This window comes from Papaver somniferum, chromosome 4, assembly GCF_003573695.1.
Source record: "Papaver somniferum cultivar HN1 chromosome 4, ASM357369v1, whole genome shotgun sequence".
Classification (NCBI taxonomy): Eukaryota; Viridiplantae; Streptophyta; class Magnoliopsida; order Ranunculales; family Papaveraceae; genus Papaver; species Papaver somniferum.
Window position 1 is genome coordinate 10566417 of NC_039361.1, and position 13167 is coordinate 10579583.

General features: G+C 37.5%; 1 non-coding gene across 1 annotated transcript; it reads left to right on the plus strand.

Moving 5' to 3' along the window:
- Positions 1-547: 547 nt before the first annotated feature.
- LOC113276830 lies at positions 548-651 on the plus strand. The gene has a single exon (XR_003324617.1). It is a non-coding gene; the product is annotated as a small nucleolar RNA R71 (small nucleolar RNA).
- The last annotated feature ends 12516 nt before the right edge of the window (positions 652-13167 follow it).

Below are 13167 nucleotides of genomic sequence, written 5' to 3' on the forward strand. Positions count from 1 at the left end.
GGAAACATCACAACGTGACCCAGGTAGAGAATCAGACACAACAATTATATTTTCATGCATATTAGTGTCAACAGAAGATTCTATATACCTAAGTCATCTTCATAGGACAGATGCACATACTCAAAATCAGTATCAACATCACATATATATGGAATACTAGAAGAAACATCATTCATGAAGGTCGAGGCAGAGAAGCCTAATGTTATTGAACCAACAGGTTCCACAATATTTTCATGTCTTCTAACATAACATCATAATCATCATCATCATCATGATAGGGATTTTGCAATCTAGGATAATTTTCAATCCTAAGGTCGGAGCTATCACAAGAATAAGACTCTAACTCATGGGGTGACTCATACCATGTGTGTTGTCCCTGTTTCCCTAACAGATTCCCATTGATGGGTTTTCTCTGCAATCTCAGCTAAAAATTTCCATGCATCATCCACAGATTTATCAAGAAATTTACCATTACACATAGACTCAACCATGGTTCGAGATTTAAAGTCTAGTCCCTCATAGAGGATGACGACAAGTCTCCTTCTCAAATCCATGGTGTGGACATTCGCTCAACAAATCATTAAAACGTTCAAAATAGTCAAAAACAGTTTCCTCATCCAACTGGACAAAACAATTGATATTTTGACGAATAGCGATGGTCCTATGATGTGGAAAAAATCTTTGGAAAAATTGATTAGTGAGTTGTTCCCAAGTGGTGATTGATTGTGGTCTCAAACCGTAAAACCATGTTTTGGACCTTTCCTTTAGAGAAAATGTAAACAAACGCAATTTCAGAGAGTCTTCGGACATATGATCAGGTTGCATAGTCCGACAAATTTGTTCAAACTCTCTTACATGAGTATAGGGTTCTCAGAATCGAACCCTCGAAATATAGGAAGTATTTGTATCATGCTTGCATTTATTTTAAAAGGGGTATTGGTTTGAGGTAATACAATCATGATAATGGAATTTTTATTGTGGGATACATGTATTCATGGAGAGCATTAGGTTGGCCCATATTGAAAAGACACAAAGCCCACTATTTGGTTTTAATGGGTTTGGATTTTTGGGAAAAATATTTGGTTTTAATGGGTTTGGATTTTTGGGAAATTTTGGTTTTTGAAATAAGGAGCAAATTTTTTTTTTTTTTTTTTTTTTTTTTTTTTTTTTTTTTTTACACTTAGCCTAGCATAAATTAGCACAACCCATAAAAGAAAATAAAAACAACAATAATAATTACAAACCCATAAAAGAAAGAAAAAGAAGAAAAAGAAAAATTATTACAAGCCCAAATAAAAAATAAAGAAAAACAAAAATTATTACAAGCCCACAAATTAAAAATGGAAGCCCAAAATTCGGGTTCTCTTAAATGGGTTTACCTTTTTAGCACAGCCCAGCTGCTCTGATATTGTTGCAAAAACCCAGTTGGGCTTTGGTTCTTTTCCTTGGTGGCGTCCCAGCAGAGGAAAAACTGGTTCAGAACAGCAGGTCCAACAGCAAATGAAGTGAAGCAGATGCAGATGCAAATGCTATGCAGTGAAATGCAAAAATAGCTAAAAAACTACAAGAAAAACACAGCACCAATCCCCGGCAGCGGCGCCAAAAACTTGGTGGGCCCGGGAAAGCGTATAAAATTGAAGTGAAATGAAACGGGACTACAGTAATACCGCAAGTGCACGGTCGTCAGTTGTAGCTCGTGCAAGTACGGGTCGATCCACAGAGATTGGGAGTGTTTGGAGTTTCTAGCTATTTGGGCTCTAAATTTGCTATTGGGCTTCTAATTGTGCTTTGGGCTTAGTGGGTTTTTGTAACAATGAAATGGTTTTGGGCTCAGTGGGCTTTTGGATTGACTGTGAACTTATGGGCTTTTGGAATGAACCGAGCCTTGGGCTCAGTTGGCTGGACCTTTAGATTAGCTAGGCTTCTGAGCTATGAACTAGGCTTTAGGCCTTAACCTGTACTTTGAACCTGGGCTTTTAGCCTTTGGTTCTAAGCTAACTGTTTGGAGCAGCAACAGACAAGGCTGGGCTGGAGAAGAAGCAGCAGCAGCAGTGGTGGCTTCAGCAGCAGCAGAAGCAGTGCACAGCAGCAGCAAAAGCAGTAGCAAGTAGTAGCAGCTGGGGGAGAATAAGGCAGCAGAGCACTAGGCAGTGAATGCAGTAACAAGAACAGGAGAAACAAAAGAGAAGAAAGAGCAAATAGTGGCAGTGAAACTGTGATATTTACAAAGCAATGAAGATGGTAGTGAAATAATGAGACAATGGAAATGAAGCAAAGAGAAAGACCAAGGCAGTGAAGTAAATGTGACAGTGAAGCAAAGGTAACAGTGGCAGTTAACAGGAAACAAAGCCAAATAAACCAAGGCTGTTAGCCAAGGGAAGGGAGGAGTTTGCAGCTGTGGCTAAGCTAAGGCTTAGAATCCACCTTGTGTCCTAGCTAAACAATGCAATTCTAGATTTAAAAACTTAAGCATCCAACTAGAATGGGAAGAGAATCAGCTTGCTCACTGATTTGCCCCTAGCATTGACTGTCCTTTGACAGAACAATCAATCACAGGCATATCAGAGCACCAACTTCTTCCCATTACTCAAGCAAAACAGGCCTTCCTAGCAATTCATCATTCAATAGAACTAAGGTTTCATCTGAGCCTCAGCAGTGACTCAGAACATAATTAACACTACAATGGAACTAAACATGATCATTTAAACTACTAAACAGTGAATGAAAATTGCAAAAGAAGAACCCTAAAAATTAACAGTGAAATTAAATTAACATTGAGAATTAAATTAACCCAATTAGGGGGTATCTCGGCTAACCAAGAACACCCTTTAACATCCTACATCACTTCCTATTTATAGTTTACAACAAAATTACAAAACCCTAATTCGAAACCCTAATTTTTTGGGGAAAATCAAATTCTCTCACCAATTTCCTGAATTGAGCTCGACCCATGCTTTGGGTATGTCCCCTCTGCTCTTCTGAAGCTTTTCCTGCCCTCAATTTTGTCTTCTCCTCGCTGTTGGTGAAACCCTAGCTCGAGATTTCTTGTCAAACCCACACCTAGGGTTCAGAGATGTGAATTTGGAAAGAAGCCTAGGCTAGGGAGAGATGTCGTGGTGTTGTCGGGTGGTTGTGGTGGTGGTGTGGTTCGAGAAGAAGGTGTAGCTGGTGGAGGTGATGGAGTTGCAGAGCTCTGCAAATTTTTGGCAAGAAGGGGAAGAAGAGCTCGAGAGAAGAATGGGTTAGGGGCTGTTTGTTTTGGGGTATAAGGGTTCGGTTGCTAGGGTGTTGAGCGGGTTTAGCGAACTTTGATGAACAGCAAGTAAAGAGCGTTGGATGATCCCATATAGATTGAATCGAACGGCTACGCTGGAGAGGTATGTAGCGACCGTTGGATTATGAGATACAACAAAATTGACGGCTTCAGATGGAGTTAGGTACTATGGTGTTTGACAGGAGCTTCGGATTTTGATGCACAATGATGAGGCGACCGTTGGATGACAAGATGGATCCAATCTGACGGCTCTCATGGAAATGGGTATGGATAATGGAAATGGATTTGGGTAAGGGTTTTGGGCCTTGGGTATGCCAAGCCCATATCTTCTTTAAGAACAACTCTTCCTCTTCAAGCCCACTCCTAGTTGATCCGGCTCTTACAAACATCATTCTTTGCTTCCTCCTAGCGAGAGTCTTTGCCGTTCCTTTGCTCTTTTCGCTCCGTGAGATAACCATGCTTTATTTAGTACCTAAAAATGCAAAATTAATTAAGAAAAATATTTATTCTTGAAAACAATGAAAATACAGAATATGGGATAAAATGTAGAATTAATGCACAAAAGATGAGTTAAATGCCAACAAAAAGGGATAAATATATACAATATTTGGCACTCATCACCCTCACATCTTTCTCATGATTTTAGCTGACGTCGTTTATTATATCATTTCTGAAATTGTTCTGCGACGCTGTTGTGTTTTGTTGTTAATAATTTCGTAAAGATATTATTGTTGCGAGATTCTGATCCTACATCTTACCTCTTCTCATATCTTTTCTGCGAAGTAGAGAATGATGTGAGAAATTCCGAAGTTGTTCCTCTCTTCATATTCTGCATTTATCACAAGTATTCTTTCTTCCATCTATTTCTTGACACGTCTTTTGTAACCGTTGCTTTTTAGACGCTTATATCTTTCCGTATTAATCGTGTTTATTTTCTCGAGGAAAAATTCCCTCTATATATATTCTTTCTCACTCTCTTTTTCTTTCTTTTTATTTTCTCTGCAACTTCATCGTTCTTCTGCAAATTCCGTTATTGCAACTTTCTTCTTTTTTCTTCAATATTTTTAAGTTTTTCTTCATCTTCATACTATTTCTTCTGCAGATCTTCATCATTCGTAATTTTCTTCGAAATAATCTTCCTTCTATTGTTTTCCATGGATTCATCAAGGTTAGTTTTCTTTTTTCTTCTTTATGGGTTTTGCTGAAATTGATCTTGTTTATTGCCTTATTTGATGTTGTTTATGTGATTCCCATACTCTTGTTATTTCAGCAAAAGCGCCTCCAACACTAAATTTACAGTTCAGAACCCTAATATTCCCAAACCGCAACATAAGGTTGTTGCGCATAAAAGAAAGTCTGCGAATGAGAAGGTAGTAAGAAACATTATCCTTTTCTAATAACAATATTGTTGCCTCTGTTTCTTATCTGGATTGTAATTCGCAGGGTGATAAGGATGTCAATAAACCTCTCAAGAAATCTCGCCACCTTAAAACTGTTCAAACTTCTGTTCCATTCCACTTACTCATTTCTTCTAAATCTCCTGCGACATCTTCGCAAGATAAACTTGTATCTCGAATTCGCGAAAAAGCTGCCTCAAACTTCATTTCTCCATCTGACCTTTCAGTAATTGAAACCCCCTTGTTGATCCTTCTGTGAATGAAACCTCTTCTCTTCCTATTGAGAATGTTTCTCAACCTTCTATCACTGCCAGTTCTCTACCTGAGTCTCTTCCTCTTTCGAAAGAAACCGTGGAAGGAATAGATATTGCTTTCAAAGTTTTATCTGAAGTCCTAGATGATGGCAAGAAGTCTTCTATTGATCCTATCAAGTCTAATGTTTGCGAAATTCTGAGCAAGCATTTAGGTTCTGACAGAGCTGCTTCGCAGACAGCTTTGGAAAAAGAATTTAATGCTCTTCGTCTCGAAAATCAAAAGCTTCAGAATGTTTTGCTGGATCGTGACAATCTTCGCAAGAAGAATGATGAATTGAGAGGTATGATTTTCTTATCTGTGTCTTCAATTTTCCTTTTTAATGGATTTATCCTTCCCATATTTAATTATCCTTGAAATCCCTCTTTCGCATGTTAAGCCTTAAACCAGAAACGAATAATGGAGAGATATCAATTTTAATCTGCTGTTGAAGAATCCCGTGTTGATAAAGAAATTTTGATGGATCAATATAACCAATTAGATAATCTCTATTCATATTCTCTTGATCATATAGATAATCTTACCAATGAAAATACCCAATTAGTTTAGAGACAAGATTTATTAAGTAATGAAGTATCTCGCCTTTCTTATTCTTTAACTAAAGCTAATTTAGGGATGGAAATTTTATCAGATGAGAATAAAACCTTATCTCGATAGAAGCGAACTTGTTTAAACAAGATGACGATAGCTTCGCAGTAACTTAGCATTCTTCAGAAAGTATGTGATGACCAAGAGAAATCTCTTCGCTCTTTGAGAAATGAACTTAAAGAAGTAACAGAGTCATCTATCGCTGAAAGAGATACACTCATTCAAGGTAGAATAGCTTTAAGTGTAAAGGAGAATCAACTTAAAGAACAATATTCCAAATTAGAAGAATCTTATTATTCTCTTGCAAAGAAAAATGCCTTTCTTATTTCTAAAGAGAAAAATCTTCAGTCTCGACTTAAAGGTTTATTTGGAGATAAATTTGATGACACAATGGACCGTTGGGAGAATAGTTGTCTGTCCTTGATTCAACACCTTATTTCGCAAAAGGAAGGTAGTCATAATAGTTTGACTGCCTTAACTATCTTTTCTTTGTCATATTTTTCTGAGTTCTTCATCTTAATGAAATTTTGTATTCTATCTTTCGCAGAGTCTGAGAAGAATCTTCATTCCTCCATTTCTGTTTTAGAGGCTAAATATGCCAAAATTCGCAAAGAAAATGCATTGCTTGTCTCTTCCCTTACTGGTTCTCGCGACCGAGAAAGAAGACTTGATTATCTTGCTTATTTTAAGGATATTCAAGATAGGAATCATCAGAGAGCACTTCTTCGTCAAGTTCATCTCCGGGCTGAAGTCCTTGTAAATGATATTTTATTGTCCAAATCTCTTCCTCCTACATCAATTGAACCTTTGAAGTAGATGATGATGAAGTTCCTCGTCCTGCTGATAGTGATTATGATTACGAAAGTTGCAGAGGATAATTTCTTGGAAGATGAAGAAGAATTCCTTCTAAGAAGCATCTGCTGGTGTTAATCAAAATGAGAAAAAATCTCTCCTGAAGAAGTAATTGCTGGCGATAATCAAGGCCTAGTCAAGGCGAAGATCAGAACCGAAATGAAGGAGAGGCTTGCGATAATGAGAATATTGGCGAAGAACTGTTATCTCCTGCACTGAAATTAATACTGAAGCTTGAGCTTCTTATCTAGTTTTTTCTTGAACTGTCTTATTTTTATCACTTTTGCGAGTTAATTTTCAACCAACTTTGGAATCAACTTTTCCTTTTAGTATTTTGTGATGAGAAAGATAATGCTTCTTGTTTATTGATTCCCATACTTGCCTCTCATTATCTTTCTTGCAAAAATAATCTGTTATGAATACTTATAAATATTTTGTTTTATCATGTGGTCTTATTTTCCTTCCTAATTAAAGGTCTTATTATGCCACCTCTTGTCATTGCGACAAAATCAGGACGTCCTTGCACTTTCATGCAAAAACCCATTGATCTTGCCTTAACTTTTTCTTTTGTATTATGGCCTCTTCAGGAATGTTGCGACAATATGACAGGCCTAAATATTCTTGCGAAAATAAAGCCCCATGACATTGCCGTCTTGCGACGAAATCGCAGGACGTCTTCGCACTTTCATGCGAAAACCCATTGATCTCGTCTTATCTTTTTCTTTTGTTATTGCCTCTTCAGGATTGTTGCACAAATATGACAAGCCTTAATACTCTTGCGAATAAAAGCCTCATGACATTTGCGTCTTAAGACACTTATCAGCTCCCTAATGGAGGGTGCCGCCCTTATCTCCCCTGGTTGCCCCTTCAAGGAGGCGTACTTCTACCATACAAGGTTAGCTCCTCCCATCCAGTCTTAACAACAACCAGTTTTTTCGCAGCCTCTTATCCCTTTTACCTATAGGGCTTATGGTTACGAGACTGCACCCTAAGTGGGGTTTTCTTCGGCCGAGTGCAGTATAAGCCAAGACTTGTCAAGAATGGCAAGGTACGCTTCAAACGTCCCTGGCACTCTTGACTCAACCGTGTACCTCGGCGCCTTGATCAGATCTGCACTCCTTGGGAGAGTCCTTATTACCTTAGTCGCCCAACCCAAGTCATATGCTTAAGCTGAGAATCCAAGGTGCCTCTCCCGGATGGGCTTTATTGACCCCAAATCTCCATGACTCAGGTTCCGTGGCGGTGTAGCCTTTCCCTGAGCCATGCAACAGGTACCCCCTAATATGACGTACTTTAGGTCTTACATTTGCCTCTTGCGAAATTTTATTCGCGAACTAGGGTGTACGCCATAAAGGTTCGCCCCTTTCTTTTATGTCATTGTTCTGTGATTATCTCTGCGAAAATTTCGCACATCATGATCTTGTTTTGATATGAGTATTCTTGCAATTATTCTTTCAGAATCCATAACTTCTCAAAGCTTCTTACGGATAATATCTTTTTAAGTACAACCTGTTCCATGGTCTGTCTAGTCTATGACCAACATCTCTACCTTCTGGATCCATTAATCTATAAGCTCATGTTCCAACTATCTCCTTAATGATGTAAGGTCCATCCCATTTTTTCGCTAATTTTCCACCATTTTCGCTGATATATTGGTGTCTCTCGCAGAACTAAATCTCCTGGTTGAAATTCGCGTATTTGACACGTTTATTATATTCTCGGGCTAATCTTCGCTGATAATTCTCCATATGTTGTAAAGCTTTTTCTCTTCTTTTTCTAATTCATCAAGTTTTTTAAGATCAAACCCGCACTAAGATTTTTCTCCCAAGCTTCTCTTTTGTTGTCGGAATAACAACTTCTGTTGGTAACACCGCTTCAACTCCGTATGTTAAACAAAAAGGTGACATTCCAGTAGCTTCTCTTCTAGTTGTATTATAAGCCCATACTGCATTATGTACTTGTTCGCACCATGCTCTGTGATGTCCTTCCAATTTCTTCTTTAATATATCTGCAATTGTTTTGTTTGTTGCTTCTACCTTCCCATTAGCTTGTGGATACAAAGGAGTAGACTTTCCACATTTTATCTTGAATGCATGTAGCATTTCTATATTCTGTCCTTCAAATGTTTCCCATTATCAGATACCAACTGCGCAGGAATTCCGAATCTGCAAATGATATTTTCGAATATGAATGTAAAGATATCTTTGTCGCGAATATGTGTACTGCCTTCACTTCTGTCCATTTTGTGAAATAATCTGTTGCGACTATTAAATATCTTCTTTGTCCAGAACCTGGTAAAAATGGCCCCACAATATCTAAGCCCCACTTTCCAAAAGGCCACACACTGGTTGAAGATGATAGTGGTGCTCCAGGTGCATGTATTTTCTTTCCATGCCGCTGACAATCTTCGCAACGTCTTGATATTTGTTTTGCATCTTCGTGCATGTATGGCCAGTAATAGCCTTGCATTTTTGCTCTATGTGCCAAAGATCTTCCCCGCTATGATTGCCAGCATCCCCACTATGTAACATTTTTAGCACTTTTTCTCCTTCCTCTCGTGTCAAACATCTGAGTGATGGTCCATTAAAGGATTTTCGGTATAGCAACCCATCTCTTAATTCATAATTCGTTGCGCTTTTTAACTTGTGTGTTTCCAATCTATTTCTTGGTGTTTTCCTTTCGCCAAATATGCATGAAGTTCCATTCTCCAGTCTGCGATATTGTTCGTTTGTTCTTCTTCTTCATTGTCTATTATCATCACGTCCACTTCTTCTTCTTTATTGATTGATGGTGACAGAAGTGTTTGTATTTTTATGCATCTCGCAGTTGGATCTGTCATCATGCTTGAGATGAAAGCAAAAGCGTCTGCGAGTCTGTTATCCTTTCTTGAAATGTGCCTCCATTTTATTTTTGGGATTTTCGCTGACAATTCTTCAAAGCTTCTTGTATTTCTTCAAGGATGGTTCATTTGTAGTATACTCTCCCTTTATTTGGCGAATAACTAGATGCGAATCACTAGTGATCCTGGCATTTTCTAGTTTCATTTCTATTGCGAATTTTAAGGCATGTATCACAGCTTCATATTCTTTCATTATTAGTGGATGCGAATTCCAATCTGAATGAAAAAGCCATCTTTATTCCTTCTGGCGAAATTAAAACAATTCCAACTCCATTTCTTCTCCATTTGATGATCCATCTACCAATATCTCCCATCTATTTGGTTCTGTTAATAAATCTTTTGGATCTCCGTGTTCTTCTTCTATCCATCATTTCTTCTATTCTTCTCTTCTATCTTCTTCTAAAGGAAATTCTGCCAAGAAATCTGCAACAACTTGTGATTTTGGTGAAGACAAAATTTCATATTTAATATCAAAGTGGCCTACTTGTGCATTCCATCTCTCCACTCTTCCTGATCTTTTAGAATTCTTCATCACTGATTCAATTGGTACTTTTGTTATACCTTTATCTTGTGCGCTTGAAAATATATGCGGAGCTTAAATGATGCATAAACTAATGCTAAGATTAACTTCTCAATCTTTGAGTAATTCTTCTCGGCAGTATTAAAAGTTTTGCTAATGTAATAAATGGGTTTCTCCACTCCTGCGTCTACTCGCAATAACACAACACTTAATGCATGCGACGTCGTCGCAAGATAGATCAATAATTCTTCTCCTGATTCTGCTTTTTGTAAAATAGTTGTATTCATAAGATGTTCTTTGATCCCTTGAAAAGCTTTTTCACATTCATCAGTCCATTTAAATTTCACCCTTCTTGAGTATATCGAAAAAATATTTGCATTTGTCTGATGATCGCGAAATGAATCTCCCCAGCGAAGCTAGAAGCCCATTCAACTTCTGTACATCTTTTATTGTTGCTGGTGTTGGCATGTCACGAACTGCTTGCACTTTTTCTGGATCAACCTGTATTCCTTCCTTTGATACAATGTAGCCTAAAAATTTTCCCGATGCAACTCCAATAGTACACTTCTCAGGATTCAATTTAATGTTATACTGCCGCATTTGTTCAAAAATCCCTCAGGTCTTGTACATGGTCTTTAGCTTCTTTACTCTTTACTCATCCACGTATACTTCTAATGTTTTGTGTATCCATTTTGCGAACACCTTCTCTACCATTCTTTGGTATGTCGCTCCCGCATTTCGCAAACCAAATGGCATTTTCGTGTAACAATATAAACCTCTAGGGGCGAAAAGCAGTATGTTCTTGATCTTCTTCAGCGAGAGGGATTTGGTTATACCCTTTGTACCCATCTAAAGAATACTATCGTTTCCCGCTGCGGATTCCACCATTTGAGGAATATCTGGTAACGGAAAACTATCTTTGGGGCAAGCTTTGTTTAAATCAGTGAAATCTATGCAAATCCTGATTCCTTTGTTTTTCTTTGGGACAATGACCATATTCGCTATCCATTCTGGGTATTTAGCTTCTCTTATGATTCCCGCATCAAGCATTTTCTGTAGTTCTTCTTCTATTTGGGATGGTAAGTTGTTGCAATTTTTCTTATTCTCTGTTTAAATGGTCTCACATTTTTGTTAATCTCCAACTTGTGGCATGCAATTGATGGATCTATTCCCGGTATCTCATCCATGCTTCCTGCGAAAACATCTTTATATTCTCGCAACAGGTTAACAGTTCTTTCTTCTTCTTCCATATCCATTTTGGTTCCAATTCTCAATATTAGAGGTTCTTCTATAGTCCCAACGTTTATTTCTTTTGTTGGTTCTGCGGCAGTGTAACTGGGTTTAGGTTCTCCCATCGGTGTTGGTTCTTTTATTGTTTTCACAGGTCCTTCACCTTCTTCCAAAATTTCGCTGGGTATTCCCCTGCCTTCTTTTGCCCTTATCTTGTACACTCTAAATTCTTCTTCTTTCTTTGCCTCCTTTGCGAAATTTCTGCGAAATTGCTTCTTTTTTGCTCATCCTTCATAATGCTTTACTTCAATTTGATGACATAATTTCGCATTGCCAACATCTCCTCTGATTTCACCTATGCAATTTGCTGTGGGGAATTTAATACATTGATGCAACGTTGATACTACAACTTTTATCGCATGTATCCATGGTCTTCCTAATAACATATTATATGGCGATTCCATATCCACCACGCACAGTGTTACATGTGTTTCGATCTCTCCAAGTGGAATTCGTACCACTATTTCTCCTTTAGGTTTTGTTGTGGATTTTCCAAAGCCGTGAACAAAATATGTTGAATTGGACATTTCTTCATCTTTAAGTCCCATTCCTCGGAATGCGTGATAAAATATTATATCCACTGAACTTCTTGTATCGATTAAAGTTCTGTTCAGTATCCATTCTCCCGTGGATTTTGTTGTTGTCTCTTTCTCTTTTCGCGTAATAGACACTATGATAATTAATGGAGATGTGTGGTTCAAATTTTCTTTTGGTATTTCTGCCGCCATGAATATAATTTTTTGCTTTTCCCAATCTTTCAAGGGTGATGTCTTTTCTACCGCCATAACCTTCCTTCCTTCAAAATTTCGTTTATGTATTCTTCCTTTGATGTTTTCATGGAATTCATTAACCATCGTTTTTGTTATCATATTACACTCCAATCTTTTGTCATCTTCATTAATTTTAATCATCTTTCTTTTAACTGGTTCACTGATTTATTTAATCACTTTCTTGATTTGAACATTCTCAACAACAATATTCAACTTTCGATCTTGAAGTCCATGTTTCTAGTGCCATCACTAGTACAAATCTTCACATTCGCCACGCTTAATCACCGTGTCCATAGGCGTTTGGTCATGGATTTTTTTCACTCCAAAAATGTGGCATCAGGTGTCGTGACAAACAGGTATCTTTATGGCTACAGACATTTTGATTGGCTATAAAATATGATTTACCATGGTCATAACTCTAAAACCGTGTCTATATGGTACTCATTATTTTATTTTTGTAGTTAAGCATTTTCACTATCACCATGGCCATAGGATCCTTATAGACACACAATTTGATTATATGTGACTAAAGTTTACCTTAAAGTCACGTGAATTTTATTTTAGCCGTGGCCTTTGTCGTTAATTGGACACGCAAAATTCATTTTATCATGGCCAATTCATGAGTTGCAGTTACCTTAGAACGGCCATCTCTATCATTTGGACACACGAAAAATAATTGAACATGGCCAATACATGACTTGTAGTCACGTTTAATCTATAGTACCATGGCCATCCATATTTTCGGACACGTGATAAATATTTTACATGACCAATTAATAAGTTATGGCCACTAAAATTTTGTAGCACCGTGACTAAAAACTTTCCAAAAACACATCAAATGTTTTCAATGTAGCTGTTGTTCACCTTTGTGACACAAAAACTACGACAAACCATGGCGATAAACTTTATAAAATGACACAAAACGTATTCAACGTGGCAAGTATTTTTTTTTGCCACTCGAAAATTGCAATTTTCATTACTCAATTTATTCTTTGGCCATTGTTTAAAATCTAAATAGTGGCCGTATTTTATATTCAACCCCAGTATTTGCCACTATATCAAGACTTCAGGGACATGTCGGCCACTTCTTTCTATCATGTGTAGCAAAACTCACCTTAATCACACTACAATTAGAATTGAACCAAAATAATTAATCACACTACAATTAGAATTGAACCAAAATAATTTTTATTAACCATATGATAAACTCTCAATATCTGACCAATCCTGCAATAACCTTAAGATAACAAAATTTCAAAGGGAGA